Genomic DNA, 19,880 nt, shown 5'->3' with positions numbered 1-19,880 from the left:
TCAGCTAACAGAGGAAAGGCTAAGTTGAAGATCAGAATGGGTAGCTTCTAGTTAAGCGGAACTATTAGAAAAGATTGGGTGAAAATGAACATCCAAGACACCAAGATGGTGTTAGCTGTGCCAGTGAAGAAGAAATTCACAGATGTCAAAAAAAGGAGCTGCCAAACTAGATACTGATGTAAGATTTTACCCCCAAAAGCACCCTCAGAGCATTTCAAAGAGGTAACTACCAGTGTAACAACAAGTAATCAGTGTAACAAAGGGAATACCTTTGGGGTTTCTATGATCCTAGCAGCTGACAAGCTTCTCAACCACTGTGTTTCTTACAAGAAACTCCAATATGAACACATACATAAGAACCACTGATGAGGGCCCAGCGTGAAGGGAACAGTCTGCATTTCTTACCATGACCATCTTTGCCCTGTACCTCTCTTTGAGGAACTTGATATCTGCTGAATCCTTTTATATCCTAACTGAGAATTAACGTCCAATGAAAGATGAGTGGTACATTTTAAAAAGATTAAAAAAAAGAAGAGACTGGGCAACTGAGACTGACAACTTTATTTTCAATATACCATGTTGAAATATTTCTGAATATTGCAAAGTCCTAAATCAACCATCAATTAATAGTTGAAAAGAACTTTAATAAAAGCATTAAAACTAGTCAGTTTAATATTATGAGGTAGCATTATCTCACTATAAGGTATTTCTCTAAGGACATAATCATACTAACATTTATTTATTAATATGGAACCATCAAATTCTGCTTAATGAGTATCTTCACAGGTCTCCATTCATTTAGGAATAAATTCTAATAAATGAGATACCATCTTTCAGTAAGAGTGTCAGAATTAGACCTGCAGAAATACCTCAAACATTTTTATATTTTACTAAATCTTACACAGCATTAAAGTGTAACAGAAGATAAACATGTGCAGAATACTATTTATCTCTTTTCAAACTACTCTTCTAAAAGATGCAATACTTTCCTTTCTTTTTTTAATAATATCTCCTTTTCACTATGCTAAGGCTTGAAAAACAATGTGCAAAAGTATTTGTTATATGTAAACAAATGAAGAGACCAGCAATATAGCAGAACATCACTGGGTTAATGTTTCTTTGAACTTAGGAAACTTGGATTCAACCAGATTCAAAGAATTACTTCTGTTTGCTCTTCACTATGCCCAACATTATTATCCCTGCTATCCAGATAAAAAACGTGGGCATCATTATCTCTTTTCAATATCCAGTCACAAATCAGTAACCCTTCTTCCTTCATAACATACCTACTCCTGTTTTTCTTTTCTATTTCTGCTATCATCACTCTGACTGAATTGTATTACCTCAAGCCTAATGACTCCTACAACCTTACAAGCTCCCTGAGTCCTCACTCCATTTCTCTAACATGAAGACCGTGTTCTTTATTTTTTGATTTCTCCTCTGTGACTGTTGTTACACAGATCAACAGGAACCCCCAAAAAGTAGTATTCTGTAAAACAAAAATTAGTGCTCTGGGGTCTTAAACTAGAAGAATAGGGAAAAACAAGTCTGGAAAAAAATAATATGAGCAGGAGGAGGAAAAACATGGGTCAATTTTAAATCATCAGCTGAAAAGTATCATACATGCAAAGGGTTATGAAGAAGAAAATTAGATATTTGCTGAATAATCAATGCTTAAAGGTTTTTGCAACTTCAGATAAGTTGATCCCTACCTTAAAATTCTCATTACTTCTTGACTGAAACAAGAGTATCCTAATTGTGTCTTGGCTTTTGGTATCTCCCCCTTCCAAACTATCATTCACATTACTGCCATATTAATTGTAACAAACCACAATTATGATTCAAAATACCTCTGTTAAACTTTCTAGAGACTGCCAACTACTCACAAAATGAAATCTAAACTCCCTACCATGGCATCCAGAGTTCTTCACAAACAAGCTCTCTTTCAGCCTTGTCACTCAAACCCTCTCTCACATCCTGAATTCCAATCATGCAAAATTACTTCCTCTGTCTTTTGTACATTCTATACATTTCAAGTTTCTTCTGCTTCCCCTGTCTATAGGATTTCCCAGGCAAGACTCTGGAATGGGTTGTCACTTCCTTCTCAAGGGGATCTTCCTGACCCAGGGATCAAACCTGCGTCTCCTACATTACAGCAGGTGGATTCTTTACCACTGAGCCAACTGTAAGGCAATTCTTTTCCAATTCTACTCAATTCTAAGGCAATTCTACTCATCCTGTAAGACTCCACTCAAATACCATCTCCTATGTGAAGCCACTTTGACAATTCTCTCCTCTAACAATATTGGTGGAGCCCTTCTAGGTGATACCAACATACTTTCCCAATCTCATACACTTTTCAAATTGCATTAACTTTGTGTACTCATCTCTGAACATATTATTCTTTGAGAGTAAAGTAAGGAACTCATTTTTACTGAAGATTTTGTATTCTCAGCGCCTAATACAGTTCTTGGTGTAGACCAGGTGTTTAGCAAGTGTTTAAAGAGAGAAAGAAGTGGATGGATGTAAGCAAAGCTTACACTCTGCTTAATGCTACACTGTTGAGAGACTTTCTTATTAAAGGAATCTGTCCTTACTTTGATAGGCTGGCAAAGAGTCACTGACAGTACAGGCAGAATTATACCTTTTAGAAAATAGAAGCTGGTAGCAATTGGTAGATAGAAAAAAAGAGTGAGCAGACACACTAAGTGTGGAGAGTTCTTCAATATTTCAAGTGAAATGCTGAAGAACTTAAACTTGGATGATGATGAGAGAACTAGAAAAGAGATGATGAAAATATTCATGATACAGAGGTAAAGCTGAAAGGACCTGATCTCTGATTAAGAGTAGGAAGGAAAAGATAAAGAATCCGATTCTGCACTAAGACTGTGAGCACAGGTGACAAAGAGGTCTAATGACAGAAGTGGGAACACCGTGTGTGAAGCAAGCAGTCGAAAATACGTGCTGAAGCTTAGAATACTGTCATAGCAGAAATATGAGGTTGAGAGAGATCATTTCAGAGGTAATTGCTGAAATCAAGAAGTTAGGAAAGACATTAAAGAATTTCAAAGATAAAAATCTTAGGGAAGGTCATTATTTAGTAATAGGAGGACAACTATTCTTCAAACAAAAATAGGAGGAAAAAGGAAAAAAAAGTTGAAGGAGTAATTAAAGAAGTGTAACGAGAAAAGCTCAGGGTTATAGAAGCTACCAGTATTTCATGAAAGGAAAAATGGCAACTAACACAGTGATCAAAGAGTGAAACCTAACAAAAGACAAAAAACAATTAGAACATCATGACTATTCCTCAAAAGAGCAAACAGACCAGCTTAGAAGGGACAGGAGGATGAATGAATGCTATAAGGAAGCAGAAGCAGTGAGCAAAACTATTTAAAAGAGGAAAAAGCATAGTAGCTAATAGTAGCAAACTCTATTTAAAGAGAAAAAAGTATAACACATGTATATGTGTTCTACCTTTTTTTTAAAAATGCACATCCCTAAAGGATTAAACCTTTTATTGATAATCTGAGTCTCTATGGATTTGAAAATAATGAACTTGATTTCTCTATCCACATTGTCTTAGAATGGCTTCTCCCCTGTCCCTGCAGTTTCCACTTCTTTCAATAAATTCTATCTCCAAAGATCTGTTATTCAAAGTAACAATTTTATCCTAAATTCTAAATATGTGAAAGTTTCAGAATAATGTAAACATTCATTTTAATATAATCTTCTATTCTAACCTGATTTGTCATCATCAGAGGAAAGAAGTAATTATATACATCATTTAATGCTTATTTTCTCCAATTAGAATAAAGAAAGATGTATTAGTAATAAATACTTTTTACTCCTGAAGACGTTCAACATTTATAAGGAGATAAAATGCTGTAGCTACTTAAGAACTCATAAGGAAGGTGATTCAAGAATAAAGATAACAAAGTTGCAATGATAAAATAGGACAATTTTTAATTGCTAAGAAATGAGAATTTTCACGTTAATTATATTCTTAAGTCTTTTTCTTACCTCAAAGATGTGGCTAGATAAAACTGTACTTCCAATTTTCTCCAAACAGCTTTGACCTATGCTTCCATCTCATGAATTCCAAGACAGTATTAAACTGATGCATATTTTCATAAATCTGTTTAGAAAAAAAGAATACATTTAAGATTGAAAGAATGTTTATTTACCGGAATAACACATGTAGAAGAAATACTAAAATTTTATCATGTATAAAACTGTATATTTTTAATGTAAAGTTCTATATATAGCACTTTAGAAACTATCACTTTACAAACCTTTGCTCAAAGATGTTCTAAATTTTGAGTATTTTCAACTTTATAACATAACAGATCTGTGGAAAAAATTACTCACATGTGAATTTCTATATCAGCCTAATAAGCTTTAGTGGGGGGAAAAAATCACATTTCTAATTGAAAAACAAGAACATCAGAAAAGGCACTAAAATTTACAACTCTACAATATTAGGATTCCTCCTTGAGAAAAATATATTTGATCACCCAGCTAGCATTTCAATTTTATCACAAAGTCTCAGTTAGCAGTTTTAATTTCAGGCAAATGTCAACCTAGAATATCAGGATCAGTGAGGGTCAAGAATTAATTGCACTGCCAGTTCTACATTCATGGCATAGGTTTCAACTGTGTTACTGCTGCCATTAGTAACCTACTGCTTTAAGAGATAATGTTCATAATATAAAAGAAGGAAGCTATTAAAATCTTTAATTTATTTAAAGACAGGTGTGCTGCTTATTTAGGGATCACAAAAATAATTTCATTGAAGGTATCTTTTAACTGAAACTTCAAATAGCACAGTATTCTGTTTCCTATTGTAAAAAGAAAAATTTTAAGCTGTATGAACATTACATATGTCCCACTGAAAGGTCAAAACGCCTTTGTCTTCAAGTCCATTTAGAAGTATCATTTGTGTCACACTGAGGTTTAGTAGTCTTCGCAATAATGACTAAATTCATGTAAACTGGGGCAACTTGAAACGGTCCAGCATATCAGATAGCCTTTCTTAAAGACCAGAGTCTCCACTCAGCAGACAGGCTGCCATAGGGCCATGCTAAATCTTTCATGGTCCAACTAAAGACAGACCAACCCTGAAAGCAATTAGTAATGCTTTGCCTGCATTTAGAAGCCTTCAACAGTCTTCCCAATGCAGAAGTTACCTATAGCTTCACCAGGTCCCTGATATTTTTCAGGATACTCATATGACCAAAACTTAGACCATCATTCAGAGTAACAAAGGAGGGTAGTAATGGAGACCTGGTATTTAGCATTCCCCGCCTCCCCCCACCCCATGATCACAGTCTTAAAAAATTTACCTTATAACAATAATAATAATTTAAAAAATGCATTGTGTTTCCACTTTAGAAAAGGCATAAAGATTTCCCTCCAAAGCCATTCTTTGCCAACTCTTCCCTAAGGGCTATGGAAGAAGAGAGGGAGGAAATCACTACAATAAACAAAGCTCACATTAACGTATTCTCATAAAGTTTTAAAGTCCAATCAAAGTGACTATGTTTAAAAACATATGGCCTGATTCTAGTTCTACCAGATATTTCCAATGGATCAAATAATAAATAAAACTAGCAGGTAAACCACTTACCAAGCATTGTTTATTACAGCACTATTTATTACAACACTTTTTCCTTGGTGTGAAAAAAAAAGTTACAAGCTTTAGGCTAAATCTAAAATTAATTAAAAAGGAAAATACATAATCAAAAAGACTCTTCAAATATACCATCTGCAAAGTCCAAGACCCTGATCTATCCTCCTTCAATCCTCTCACATGTACAAAGACATGACAAATCATAAACTTCAGAAAAGCATTTCTAAGGATTGAATTTAAGACCGGCTAAGGAAAACCACATAAGATTTGACTTTACTACTAACAGGAAAATAAAAGACAATCAAAGGACAGGATGTGCTTCACGATGCAGGTCTGCAAGCCACTTTTTACATACTAGAAATTGTGAGTCAAAGCAAAGCTTTTTCTAACTTTTGCAATTACAGTCCTTTAAGCAGAGATCTATACCATACAGGCACAGAAACGGAATTCACATAGGCAAAATGCTTGCATCAGCTTTAATCACTCAGTTTATAAGATACTGTGCCACAGGCTTTTAGCACTAGGAACTGTGTTTAATAGTCACAACGGATCCAGTCAAAACCAAACACTAAACAATTTTAAGTATTAATTTCACCAAAGATTTTGTGCCTGAAATTTTCAAGTTTCTTAGGTCTAGAAAATACATTAAGGAAAAGGTAATTCTTTTAAAAACACATTTGAGCTTCTTAATGATTCAGAATAAATGAAAACTGAATCCTTCTGGATATATTCTAATACTTTCTAACTCAGAGCTAACAGTGGTATTTCCTCAAAGTTAGTAAGTATTTGCAAACATGGGAAACATTCATTTTAATCCCATAGTGCCTTTACAAAAATCTTTTTCTTTTTGCCATCAAAATGAACACATCCCTCTCAGTTTTGAAGCCCTTCAAAATTATCAAAGTGGTTAAATCTTAAAGCACTGGGATAGCTTAAAGATCACTAACCACACAGAATCCATCAGTGACAAACATCAATTATGGATATCATAGCTCTCTTTGAAGTATTAGAACATAACCCAATAACAGCTATATTAATAAGATAAAAAAAACTAGTATAAACATGGTTTTGATACTCAGTCTAAGACAAAATCTAAGATTGTTTTTCAACGTGTGAAAGTGAAAGTTGCTCAGCTGTGTCCGACTCTTTGCAACCCCACGGACTAAAAATTACATGGAATTCTTCAGGCCAGAATACTGGAGTGGGTAGCCTATCCCTTCTCCAGCAGATCCTCCCAACCCAGGAATCGAACTGGGGTCTCCTGCATCACAAGCGGATTCTTTACCAACTATGCTATCAGGAAAGCTGATAGCTTTTCAATGTGTACCAGATGTCATAAAGTAGTAATTTCTTAGTATTCACAAAATCAGATATTGATTATATATTTTTCCTTCCACCACTTCAAATTTCTCCTTTCTTCATTTCCCTCTCTTAGAATTCATAAAAAGCATCCCACATACTGTACAAGTACTATTATAAACATCACAGCTGCAATTAAAAAACTATTTTTAAAAATAAAAAATTATAAAATAATCATTTTGCGAAATACCTCAGCGGGGCTCTTAAACTAAGGGTACAATTACTATTAAAACCTCTGGTATATTAACTGAAAAACTCAAACATTATGCTTCAGAAAACCATAGCATAGTTTTACTGTAACTCTAATAGTATAATCTCAGAGAAGGTAATGGCACCCCACTCCAGTACTCCTGCCTGGAAAATCCCAAGGACAGAGGAGCCTGGTAGGCTGCAGTCCATGGGGTCGCTAAGAGTCGGACGACTGAGCAAGTTCACTTTCAATTTTCACTTTCATGCACTGGAGAAGGAAATGGCAACTCACTCCAGTGTTCTTGCTTGGAGAATCCCAGGGACAGGGGAGCCTGGCAGGTTGCCATCTATGGGGTCGCACAGAGTTGGACACGACTGAAGCGACTTAGCAGCAGCAGCAATAACAGTATAATTTAGATTAGTTTGGAATGCATTTCTATAAAAAAGAATGTAATCCACTTAATACAGAAAGGGAAGGTCAACTTATAAATAGATTCTGTTCCAAACGTTCATTTATAAATTGAATATAAGCTTGATTTTGAAACTTAAGATGCCTTTTCTCATAAAACTAAAGATATATACAATGGCATTAAACCCCAAATACAAATGAACTTTAGTGTATAATTCTATGATAGCACTCTTCTGCCTAAGCATATTTTCATATCAAGCTCTAAGTTTCTTTTTTTTCATTGAATCCTAGAATTCACCGGCTGTGAGGGACTGCGCAGAGGCGTGGCCGTGAGGAGTTACCCCTGGCCCAAGAAAATTCAAGATACCAAGGGAACATTTCATGCAAAGATGGGTTCGATAAAGGACAGAAATGGTACTGACCTAACAGAAGCAGACAATATTAAGTAGAGGTGGCAAGAATACACAGAAGAACTGTACAAAACAGATCTTTATGACCCAGGTAATCATGATGGTGTGATTACTCACCTAGAGCCAGATATTCTGGAATGCGAAGTCAAGTGGGCCTTAGAAAGCATCAGTACGAACAAAGCTAGAGGAGCTGATGGAATTCCAGTTGAATTATTTCAAATCCTGAAAGATGCTGCTGTGAAAGTGCTGGACTCAATACGCCAGCAAATTTGGAAAACTCAACAGTGGCCAAAGGACTGGAAAAGCTCAGTTTTCATTCCAATTCCAAAGAAAGGCAACCCCAAAGAACGCTCAAATTGCCGCACAAATGCATTCATCTCACACACTAGTAAAGTAATGCTCAAAATTCTCCAAGTCAGGCTTCGGCAATACATGAACCGTGAACTTCCCAGATGTTCAAGTTCGTTTTAGGAAAGGCAGAGGAACCAGAGATCAAACTGCCAACATCCACTGGATCATTGAAAAAGCAAGAGAGTTCCAGAAAAATATCTATTTCTGCTTTATTGTCTATGCCAAAGCCTTTGACTGTGTGGATCACAATAAACTATGGAAAATTCTGAAAGAGATGGGAATACCAGACCACCTGACCTGCCTCTTGAGAAACCTGTATGCAGGTTAGGAAGCAACAGTTAGAACTGGACATGGAACAACAGACTGGTTCCAAATAGGAAAAGGAGTACGTCAAGGCTGTATATTGTCACCCTGATTATTTAACTCATATGCAGAGTACATTATGAGAAACCCTGGGCTGGATGAAGCACAAGCTGGAATCAAGATTGCCAAGAGAAACATCAATAACCTCAGATATGCAGATGACACCACCCTTATGGCAGAAAGTGAAGAGGAACTAAAGAGGCTCTTGATGAAAGTGAAAGAGAAGAGTGAAAAAGTTGGCTTAAAGCTCAACATTCAGAAAACGAAGATCATGGCATCTGGTTCCATCACTGCACAGCAGATAGATGGGGAAACAGTGGAAATAGTGGCTGACTTTATTCTTCTGGGCTCCAAAATCACTGCAGATGGTGACTGCAACCATGAAATTAAAAGACGCTTACTCCTTGGAAGGAAAGTTATGACCAACCTAGACAGCACATTCAAAAGCAGAGACATTACTTTGCGAACAAAGGTCCGTCTAGTCAAGGCTATGGTTTTTCCAGTAGCCATGTAAGGATGTGACAGTGGACTATAAAGAAAGCTGAGTGCTGAAGAATTGATGCGTTTGAACTGTTGTGTTGGAGAAGACTCTTGAGAGTCCCTTGAACTGCAAGGAGATCCAACTAGTTCATCCTAAAGGAGATCAGTCCTGAGTGTTTATTGGAGGGATTGATGTTGACGCTTTTAACTCCAATACTTAAATACTTTGGCCACCTGATGGGGAGAGCTGACTCATTTGAAAAGACCCTCATGCTGGAAAAGATTGAGGGCAGGAGAAGGGGACAACGGAGTATGAGATGATTGGATGGCATTACCAACACAATGGACATGGGTGTGGGTGGGCTCCGGGAGTTGGTGATGGACAGGGAGGCCTGGTGTGCTGTGATTCATGGGGTTGCAAAGAGTCGGACACAACTGAGAGACCGAACTGAACTGATGATATAGAGTATGATTTCAACAAATATTAGTTGCTCTGAAGTACTAAATAGGAACAACTTAGTGATATGAAACTAAGCTGTCCAGAAAAACTTACCTGTCTAATCAACAGAGAATCAAAAGGCATGGGGAAAAAAGTTTCTTTCAAAAGAAATAAGACAAAAGAATATTTAACACCACGGTTAAAAAATTCTAGTATAAACCAAGGAGATTCAACCAGTCCATCCTAAAGGAGATCAGTCCTGGGTGTTCATTGGAAGGACTGATGCTGAAGCTGAAACTCCAATACTTTGGCCACCTCATGTGAAGAGTTGACTCACTGGAAAAGACCTTGATGCTGGGAGGGATTGGGGGCAGGAGGAGAAGGGGACGACAGAGGATGAGATGGTTGGATGGCATCACCGACTCGATGGGCATGAGTTTGAGTAAACTCCAGGAATTGGTGATGGACAGGGAGGCCTGGCGTGCTGCAATTCATGGCGTCGCAAAGAGTCGGACACAACTGAGCGACTGAACTGAACTGAAATCAATTGTGGCAATTTCCGTTCCTCCTGCCAATGAATGCTTTAACAATAAGCGTCTGATGCAATTCTGGCCAATAAGAGACTAACTTTGCTGAAGAGGTTCTGGGAAAGGTTTTCCTGGGCTGATAAAAAAGACACTCAAGTGAAAATATGTATTTTTTTCCAGGCAACTTTGGGTTTGAATTGTTAAGTAGAACTATGACAGCCATCTTAGGATCATGAGGAAAGAGAAAGTCTAAGAGGACAACCCAACAGAAAAGCAATGACAGCACTAAAAGATGGAAAAAACCTGGGTCTGTGGTGATGCTATTTCAGTTCAGTTCAGTTGCTCAGTCGTGTCCAACTCTTTGCGACCCCATGGATTGCAGCCTGTCAGGCTCCTCCGTTCATGGGGATTCTCCAGGCAAGAATACTGGAGTGGGTTGCCATGGCCACCCCCAGGGGATCTTCCCAATCCAGGGACTGAACCCAGGTCTCCTGGATTGCAGGTGGATTCCTTGCCAGCTGAGACAGCAGGGAAGACGTAAGGGTGGTATCATCTGCATATGTAAGGTTTATTATTTCATCTTGTGCTTCATTTAGCCTGGCATTTCACATGATGTACTCTGCATATATGTTTAATAAGCAGGGTGACAATATACAGCCTTGACATACTCCTTTCCCAATTTGGAATCCGTCTGTTGTTACATCTCCAGTTCTCACTGTTGTTTCTTGAACTGCATACAGGTTTCTCAGGAGGCAGGTCAGGTGATCTAGTATTCCCATTTCTTTAAGAATTTTCCAGTTTGTTGTGATCCACAGAGTCAAAGGCTTTGATGCAGTCAATAAAGCCAAAGTAGATGTTTTTCTGGAATTCTCTGGCTTTTTCTATGATCCAACAGATGCTGGCAATTTGCTCTCTGGTTCCTCTGCCTTTCCTTGAGCATCTGGAAGTTCTCAGTTCACGTACTTTTGAAGCCGAGCTCGGAGAATTTTGATTCTCTAAAATTTTGATGCTTCTATACCTAAATGAAATAATTCTAGAATCATTTTATTAACTTGGATCTTAAGGAGATCGAACCAGTCAATCCTAAAGGAAACCAACCCTCAATATTCATTGGAAGGACTGCTGCTGAAGCAGCAGTCCAATACTTTAGTCACCTGATCTGAAGGGCCGACTCATTGGAAAAGAGCCTGATGCTGGGAAAGACTGAAGGCAAAACGTGAAAGGGGTGGCAGAGAATAAGATGGTTAGATAGCTGACTCAATGGACGTGAATTTGAGCAAACTCCAGGAGACAGTGGAAGAGCTTGGAGTGCGCTCCAGTTCATGGGGGTCACAGAGTGTCGAACATGACTTAGCAACTGAACAACAACAAAATTTACCCTTTTATTATTTATGCAGTTTTCAGTGACCAAAAGTAACACAGTGGATACAGCCATTTAGGAATAGATACACTATTTATTTCAATGAATTCAACTGTTATTTATAAAGTGGTAACTCTCCCAAATTTATATTTCAATCCAGAGCCTTCTTTTGAACTAGATAACGTATTTCTAAACTATCAAACAGCTGTATTAAATATTTATTCCAGTGATATATCAAGAGAACAGAATATAAAAATGATCATCTACCAACAACAAAAAAAAATGTTTGTGCACCCATACTCGATTTTCTGGCTAATGACAACACCATCTACTTAATAGTCAATGATGAAAATCTTTGGGTCACTAGTCCCACGTCCCTCTGCTTTACTCATTGTACGAGGCAGTTATTACATGCTGCCTGTTCTGACTCTGATGTATCTTTGAAATCTGTCTCCCTCAACTCTACACATATCTAGTACAGTCTCTCATCTTTTGTGGTGCACATCTCCATTCTTACCTCTTGCACTGCACTCATGTTTGTGAAATACAACCATGCTTCATGAAAAGATTATAAACATCCTAAGTCATTCGGAAACACAAATGAAATCTATGATATATCACTACATACCCACTATAATGGCTATTCTCAGAAAGACAGACAACATTAAATGTTGGTAACGAAATGGAGAAATTGGAACTCCCATACACTGCTGTAAAATGATGCAGTCACTTTGGAGAAAAGCTTGCCAATTTCTTAAAAAGTTAAATGTAAGCAAAACCTAACCGCAAGATCCAAAATTCCCTCCATAGGAACCTACCCAAGAGAAATGAAAATAAGTGTCTATATAAAGACTTACATAGGGCTTTGCTGGTGGTTCAGACAGTAAAGAATCCACCTGCAATGCAGGAGACCTGGGTTTGATCCCTGGGTTGGGAAGACCCCTGGAGAAGGGAGCAGCTACCCACTCCAGTATTCTGGCCTGGAGAATTCCATGGACAGAGGAGCCTGCAGGGCTATAGTCTGAGGAGCTGCAAAGAGTCAGACACAATTGAGCAACTTTCACTTTAAAGACTAGTAGGCAGGGTGTTCCCTGGCAGTCCAGTGGTTGAGACTCTTGAGCTACCACTGCAAGAGGTGTGGGTTCCATTCCTGGTCAGGGAACTAAGATCCCACATGCCATGGGCCACCTCTCCCCAAAAAGACATATACAAATGTTCTCAGCAGCATTTCTCATAATGCTGGAAATAATCCTAGTGTCCATCAGCTGGTGAATGGATAAACAAAAGGTGGCATCATCAAACAGTGGAATATTATCGGGTAATAAAAAAACAAAATACTGATACATGTTACAACATGAATGCACCTCAAAATATGCTAAATAAAAGAAGCCAGATGCAAAATACTACATACTATATGATCCCATATATACAAAATCTTCAGAAAAGCCAAACTGAGATACCAAGAAAGCAAAGCAGTAGTTGCCTGCAGCAAGGAGTAGGAATGGTAAATTTGGAGTGGTGATAAATGTTTTAAAATATTCATAGCAAAACCCTAAAAACTTACTAAAATAATAAAAATGTAAGTACATTTTAAAATTTTTCAATGATTTCCAATTATGTACAAAATGAAGTCCAAATTCTTTAGGAAGACATTCACAGACTGCTATAATATATTTATAGACTGCTTTCAATGTATTTAATCTGCTGTCTTCTGTTACAATCTCTGCCATGTGGCACAGCCAAAGAGCAGAAAGAGAAAAAAAAAAAAGACTATGCTGAGATACTACCAACACACCCACTGGAACAGCTAAAATAAAAAAGTGACAATACCAAGTGCTGACAAGAATGTGAAGAAAACAGATCTTTCATACACTGCCGTTGAGAATATAAACTGGCACAGCCACTTTGGAAAATGGTTTGAAAGTTTCTTTAAAAACTAAATATACCCTTACGTGTAACAAACTGCATTCCTGGGCATCTATCCCAAAGAAATGAACATGAATGTTCACAGCAGCCTTATTCTTCTGACAATGAAGCATAAAAATCACTTCCATATTATCATTTTAATAAATCCAATTCAGTTAGTAGAATAATCTACCACTCATTTTTTTCCTGTAGAATTTTGAGAGATTATCAATAGATCATTTTTTCACATGATAGGCAAACATACCACACTACATATAAACAACAAAATTTTTGCTATTAGGAATTATCAGGAATTGATTCTAGAATACTAAGGGTTCACCACTTCTTCTAAATGTGCGTTGTTGCACTTTCTCAAATGAAGAATAAAGATTATTTAGAATTAACATTATGAACACCAGTTACAGAGTTATGCTACAATATAGTGAAATCATCAGAGGCTATTAATACATAATGCTATTTGCTTTGGTACTAAATGGTCCCACAAGAGAGTTGTGTTTATTTACTTATTTACTTGCTTGTCTGCTTGTTTCAGCTTGCATCCCCAGGTTTTCTTATTTTCTTCCCCTTGCTAACAGCTACCTAGAATGCAAGTTTGCTCGTATAATAACAGCACCCTCTCTTCACTTCTCATTTACATCATCCCTGTACTAGCTTAACATAGCTCTATGTTTTGAAGTCTATAAAAATAAAAAGGCTGCATATGACAGCCTGAGACTGAAGGTATAATACTGAACACATCTACTATTATGATCAAATAATTTTTATGTTGTGATAATGTAACACTTTTTATAAGATCTCTTCAAGGAGAAGGTAAAGATGAGACACCTAAATGAGTCAACCCAGGAAAAAACAAAGATGAGTGGAGCTACAAACTATAAATACATTTCAGATGGCTGCTCAACATTTCCAACAAGTTGCTAAGCTCAAAATACATGAAACAGAACTTATTATTTTGTTTTTCCATCTTCTCACAAATCTGTTCCTCTTGAATTCTTAATTTGGCGTAATGTACAACTGTTTACAAGATTTTTTTTTTTGCCATTACCAAGTAAAATTGACAGTATATATACCCAAGACCCCAAAATCCTACCTCAAAGTATATATATAACCTGGGAAACTTTTTGCACGTCTGCGAGAAAGCATATACAAGAATATTTACAGCAGCATTTTCCTAACAGCAAACCTAAGTGTCCAACAGCAGTAAAATGGGTAAATTCTAGTAGATTCATATAAAAGAATTACCACATGGTAGCAAAAATGAATACAACTCAGATAATGGTATCAATATGAATGAAATCTTGAAACCGTAATGCTGAACAACAACAAAACAAGTCTAAGAAGAATACATATATACAGTATAACTCCATTCACATAAAACTCAAAAACAGGAAACACTAGGAAACTGTATGCTAAAGGAAAAACAGAAAAGTGGAAGACCTTAAGGAAAACTAACAGAACAGTATTTAACAATTTAGGATGATGGTTTCCTCTGGGAGGGAAAAGCCATGGGCATCTCAGAAGCTGCCATCACATTTCTTGAGATAGGAGATTGCGACAGACAGATTCATTTTTTTAGTAAAACTCTGTAAAATGTACATCTACATCATACGTACCTTTGTACACAGGATAGATATTAAGAGTAAAAATTTTAGTTTAAACTGAAGTAAGTATGGTTAAGTGTGCAGTAGTTTGAACATTCTTTGGCATTGCCTTTCTTTGGGACTGGAATGAAAACTGAGCCAGGTTAAAAAAAAAAAAAAAAAACTGGGGAAAACAGGGACTTTATACATTACGAGTAGTAATTTTACACATAGATTTCAGTTTACAATGTCAGTAGGACAGACATTACTAAAATCAAATATTGACAGATCTCCAAGGAAATCCCAGAGATCTTACTTTCATCAGTAGATTTTAAAACATTTTTTCCTATAAATTGTAAGTTATTCAACAGGATCAAAAATTACACTTAGCTTAACAGACCAGAGATTACAGCTGTGCTTCATAAACAGAGTATTATAATCAATTCAAAGGCATATGGGCTTTAAAAAATTTTGTTTAGTAACTCAATTATACTATAAGTTGCAAAGTTTCTGATACTGCTGAGATATATATATATAGTAATACCAATAGGATTTTATTTTATTTTTTTTATGTTTAAGCAGATTCTATTAATATTTATTATTTTAACCTTTATCAGTTTGGGTCTCAAATGTATTGGATTTATGTGTTACTTCTGTTTGTTTGTTTTTTAAATGGTTAGTGCTTTTTTTTTTTTCATTTATTTTTATTAGTTGGAGGCTAATTACTTCACAACATTGCAGTGGGTTTTGTCATACATTGACATGAATGGAGTTACATGTATTCCTCATCCTGATCCCCCCTCCCACCTCCCTCCCCATCCCATCCCTCTGGGTCTTCCCAGTGCACCAGGCCCGAGCACTTGTCTCATGCATCCCACCTGGGCTGGTGTTCTGTTTCACTATAGATAATATACATGCTGTTCTCTCGAAACATCCCACCCTTGCCTTCTCCCACAGAGTCCAAAAGTTTGTTCTGTACTTCTGTGTCTCTTTTTCTGTTCTGCATATAGGGTTATCGTTACCATCTTTCTAAATTCCATATATATGTGTTAGTATGCTGTAATGTTCCTTATCTTTCTGGCTTACTTCACTCTGTATAAAAGGCTCCAGTTTCATCCATCTCATTTAGAACTGATTCAAATGAATTCTTTTTAACGGCTGAGTAATATTCCATGGTGTATATGAACCACAGTTTCCTTATTACCAATAGGATTTTAAAACATCCTACTTAGCCAATAGAAGAATGTATTACTGTATCAACCTGGAGGGGTGGGATGGGAAGAGAGATGGGAGGGAGGTTCAAAAGGGAGGGGATATATGTATACCTATGGCTGATTCAGGTTGAGGTTTGACAGAAAACAACAAAATTCTGTAAAGCAATTATCTTTCAATAAAAAAAAATTTTTTAAAATAAAAGAATGTTTTAAAATCTGTTTCTCCGATCTACTTCCTAAAGAATGCACACCCACATTTTCAGGATTACTAAGGCAAGGAAGTAAGGATGGAATGAATTCCTTTAAAACATAAATAGTTTCCTTAAAAAAATAATTACATATCCTGAAAATGGATAACTATCCTATTACCTAAGGATGTACTGGTTGTCAGAATTTAATCCAATTAACCTGTGTTCAATATTTGGCTTTATTATTATTTACTAAAAACTTGAAACTACGTTTATTAAATATTCAATTGTCATTCATCCAAATGTGTGCATCAATGAAATTAAATAAATGACATTCTAGAAACTATAGAAAATAAAATTTTCAATTAAGAGAATTTAAATTCATATAAAATTCATCACATGTACAGGCATATGCAAACTAATCATTTCCAACAGGGGTGGGAGATATTTCCTTTAAAAGGGACAGTGTTGCTACATGTTCATGGGTGGGTAAACATACAGAGAAGAAGTTTTAGCTGCGAAGCTTGCATTTAAGTTCTCATCTCTATGTGATGAGGGGTACGGAGCTAATTACCAGACAACACTGTCTTTTAAATCATGAGTCACATACCTAAGGGAGGGGGTTGTAAGCAGGATAAGCAACAACCAGGGCAATCAACATTTTAAAAGAAGCAACAGCAGGTTTTGAAGTTTCAGACAGAAAATCAGAAGCAATTATCTCAATATAATGCATATAATCCAACAGCCTGACTACGGATTATCCACCTTCTTGCAAAACATACCTATACTTTAGGGACTAAGTTTGTGAAGCTAGGTATGTTTGAACTTCAGAGAACAGTTCTATTCTCAACAGGCCAGTGAGATTGAAAGAGAGAAATAAAAGATTACTTGATTTTAAAACATTCAAGACACAGTTCCCTGCTGACAAGCAACACTTAATCAACTTGAGGAGGTAAGCCACCATATATTAAATCTTAAACAATAGTACCAGATGACAATACAAACACTGTCATACTACCATACATGATGATTAACTGAGAAGCAAAAAAACAAACAAACCAAACTTGCTTCAGAGGTGGAAAGATCACTGTGGGCTGAATTTAAAATGGTACTTCTGAAGACTGGTCAGGATTGATAGTGTGCAAGGAGGGAGGGGTACAGGCTCAGATGGCCGTATTACTGGGAGAGCTGGGGTGCACACAGCTGGGAGGGTGCACTGTGCCTGGCCATTGTGCCACCTGGGGCCCAGATTCTAGAGTAGTAGAGCTTAATAATCAACACATGGTCTGAACCAGATGATAAGTCTTCCGCCACCGATGAAGCCAATGTCCATAGCAGATATCATACTCGTTTTAGTCTTCCTTACAATCAAGCATCAAAGATTTCACAGTCCGTCTTAATACAGAAATCCCAACAGCCAAGATGTCTGAAATCAATCTACCATTCCTTTAAGAAGGAGAGGATAAAGAAAAGAACACATGGGTAAGAACAAGGACTCTGGAGCCAAACTAAGTACCAAGGTTGGAAACCTGGCTCCAACAGATTTGCTGTTGCTGTTGTTCAGTCGCCCAGTCGTGTCCAACTCTTTGCCACCCCATGGACTGCAGCACACCAGGCCTCCCTGTCCATCACCATCTCCTGGAGCTTGCTCAAACTCATGTCCATCAAGTCGGTGATGCCATCCAACCATCTCATCCTCTGTCGTCCCCTTCTCTTCCTGCCCCCAATCTTTCCCAGCATCAGGGTCTTTTCAAATGAGTCAGTTCTTCGCATCAAGTGGCCAAAGTATTGGACCTTCAGCTTCAGCATAAGCCCTTCCAATGAATATACAGGACTGATTTCCTTTAGCACTGACTGGTTTGACCAGCCCAAGGGACTCTCAAGAGTCTTTTCCAACACCACAGTTCAAAAGCATCAATTCTTCGGCACTCAGCTATCTTTAAGTTTCCCTGGTGGCTAAGACGGTAAAGCGTCTGCCTACAATGAGGGAGACCTGGGTTCGATCCCTGGGTCGGGAAGATCCATTGGAGAAGAAAGTGGCAACTCACTCCAGTACTCTTGCCTGGAAAATCCCATGGATGGAGGAGCCTGGTAGGCTACAGTCCACAGGGTCACATAGAGTCGGACACAACTGAACCACTTTCACTTTCAGCTGTCTTTATGGTCCAACTCGCACATCGAGTCATGAATATTGGAAAAACCAAAGCTTTGACTATACAGACCCTTGTTGGCAAAGTAACCTCTCTGCCTTTAAATATGCTATCTAGGATGGTCATAACTTTTCTTCCAAGGAGTAAGGGTCTTTTAATTTTGTGGCTGCAGTCACCATCCAGTGCTTGGAGCTCAAGAAAATAAAGTCTGTCACTGTTTCCATTGTTTCCCCATCTATTTTCCATGAAGTGATGGGAACAGATGCCATGATCTCAGTTTTCTGAATGGTGGGTTTTAAGCCAAATCCTTCCTCTCCCCTTTCACTTTCATCAAGAGATTCTTTAGTTCTTCTTCGCTTTCTGCCATAAGGGTGGTGTCATCTGCAAATCTGAGGTTACTGGTATTTCGTCCAGCAATCTTGATTCCAGTTTGTGCTTCATCTAGCCCGGCATTTCGCACGGTGTACTCTGCATATAAGTTAAATAAGCAGGGTGACTATATACAGCCGTGACGTATTCCCTTCCCAGTTTGGAACTAATCTGTTGCTCCGCGTCCAGTTCTAATTATTGCTTCTTGACCTGCATATAGATTTCTCAGGAGGCGGGTCAGGTGGTCTGGTATTCCCATCTCTTGAAGAATTTTCCAGATAGTCAAAGGCTTTTGTGTAATCAATAAAGCAGAAGTAGATGTTTTTCTGGAACTCTCTTGCTTTTTCAATGATGTTGGCAATTTGATCTCTGGTTCCTCTGCCTTTCCTAAATCCAGCTTGAACATCTGGAAGCTCATGGTTCATGTACTGTTGAAGCCTGGCTTGGAGAATTTCGAGCATTATTTTGTCAGCGTGTGAAATGAGTGTGGTTCTGTGGCAGTTTGAACATTCTTTGGCATTGTCCTTCTTTGGGACTGGAATGAAAACTAACCTGTTCCAGTCCTGTGGCCACTGCTGCGTTTTCCAAATTTGCTGGCATATTGAGTGCAGCACTTTCACAGCATCAGCTTCTAGGATCTGAAATAGCTCAACTGAAATTGAGCTCCACTATCACCTCCACTAACTTTGTTTGTAGTGATGCTTCCAAAGGTCCACTTGACTTCACATTCCAGGATGTCTGGCTCTAGGTGAGCAATCACACCATGGTGGTTACCTGGATCATGAAGATCTTTATTGTATAGTTCTTCTGTGTATTCCTGCCACCTCTTCTTAATATTTTCTACTTCTGTTAAGTCCATACCATTTCTGTTCTTTATTGTGCCCATCTTTGCAAGAATGTTCCCTTGGTATCTCTAATTTTCTTGAAGAGATCTCTA

General features: G+C 37.5%; 1 protein-coding gene across 2 annotated transcripts in view; it reads right to left on the bottom strand.

Annotated features, from left to right (window-relative positions):
• The window catches only part of BMPR1A (bone morphogenetic protein receptor type 1A), a 139,431-nt gene that overhangs the window by 52,299 nt on the left and 67,252 nt on the right, over positions 1 to 19,880 (bottom strand). For both annotated transcript variants that reach the window (XM_065922741.1, XM_065922740.1), the window contains exon 2: positions 4,021 to 4,135. The gene's annotated coding sequence lies outside the window, so the exon portion shown is untranslated. The remainder of the gene's footprint in view (positions 1 to 4,020; positions 4,136 to 19,880) is intronic.

The sequence above is a fragment of the Muntiacus reevesi genome, chromosome 2 (assembly GCF_963930625.1).
Source record: "Muntiacus reevesi chromosome 2, mMunRee1.1, whole genome shotgun sequence".
In the NCBI taxonomy this organism is placed as follows: Eukaryota; Metazoa; Chordata; class Mammalia; order Artiodactyla; family Cervidae; genus Muntiacus; species Muntiacus reevesi.
Note: the sequence above shows the minus strand (reverse complement) of the source record. Positions and strands in the feature narration are given on the sequence as shown.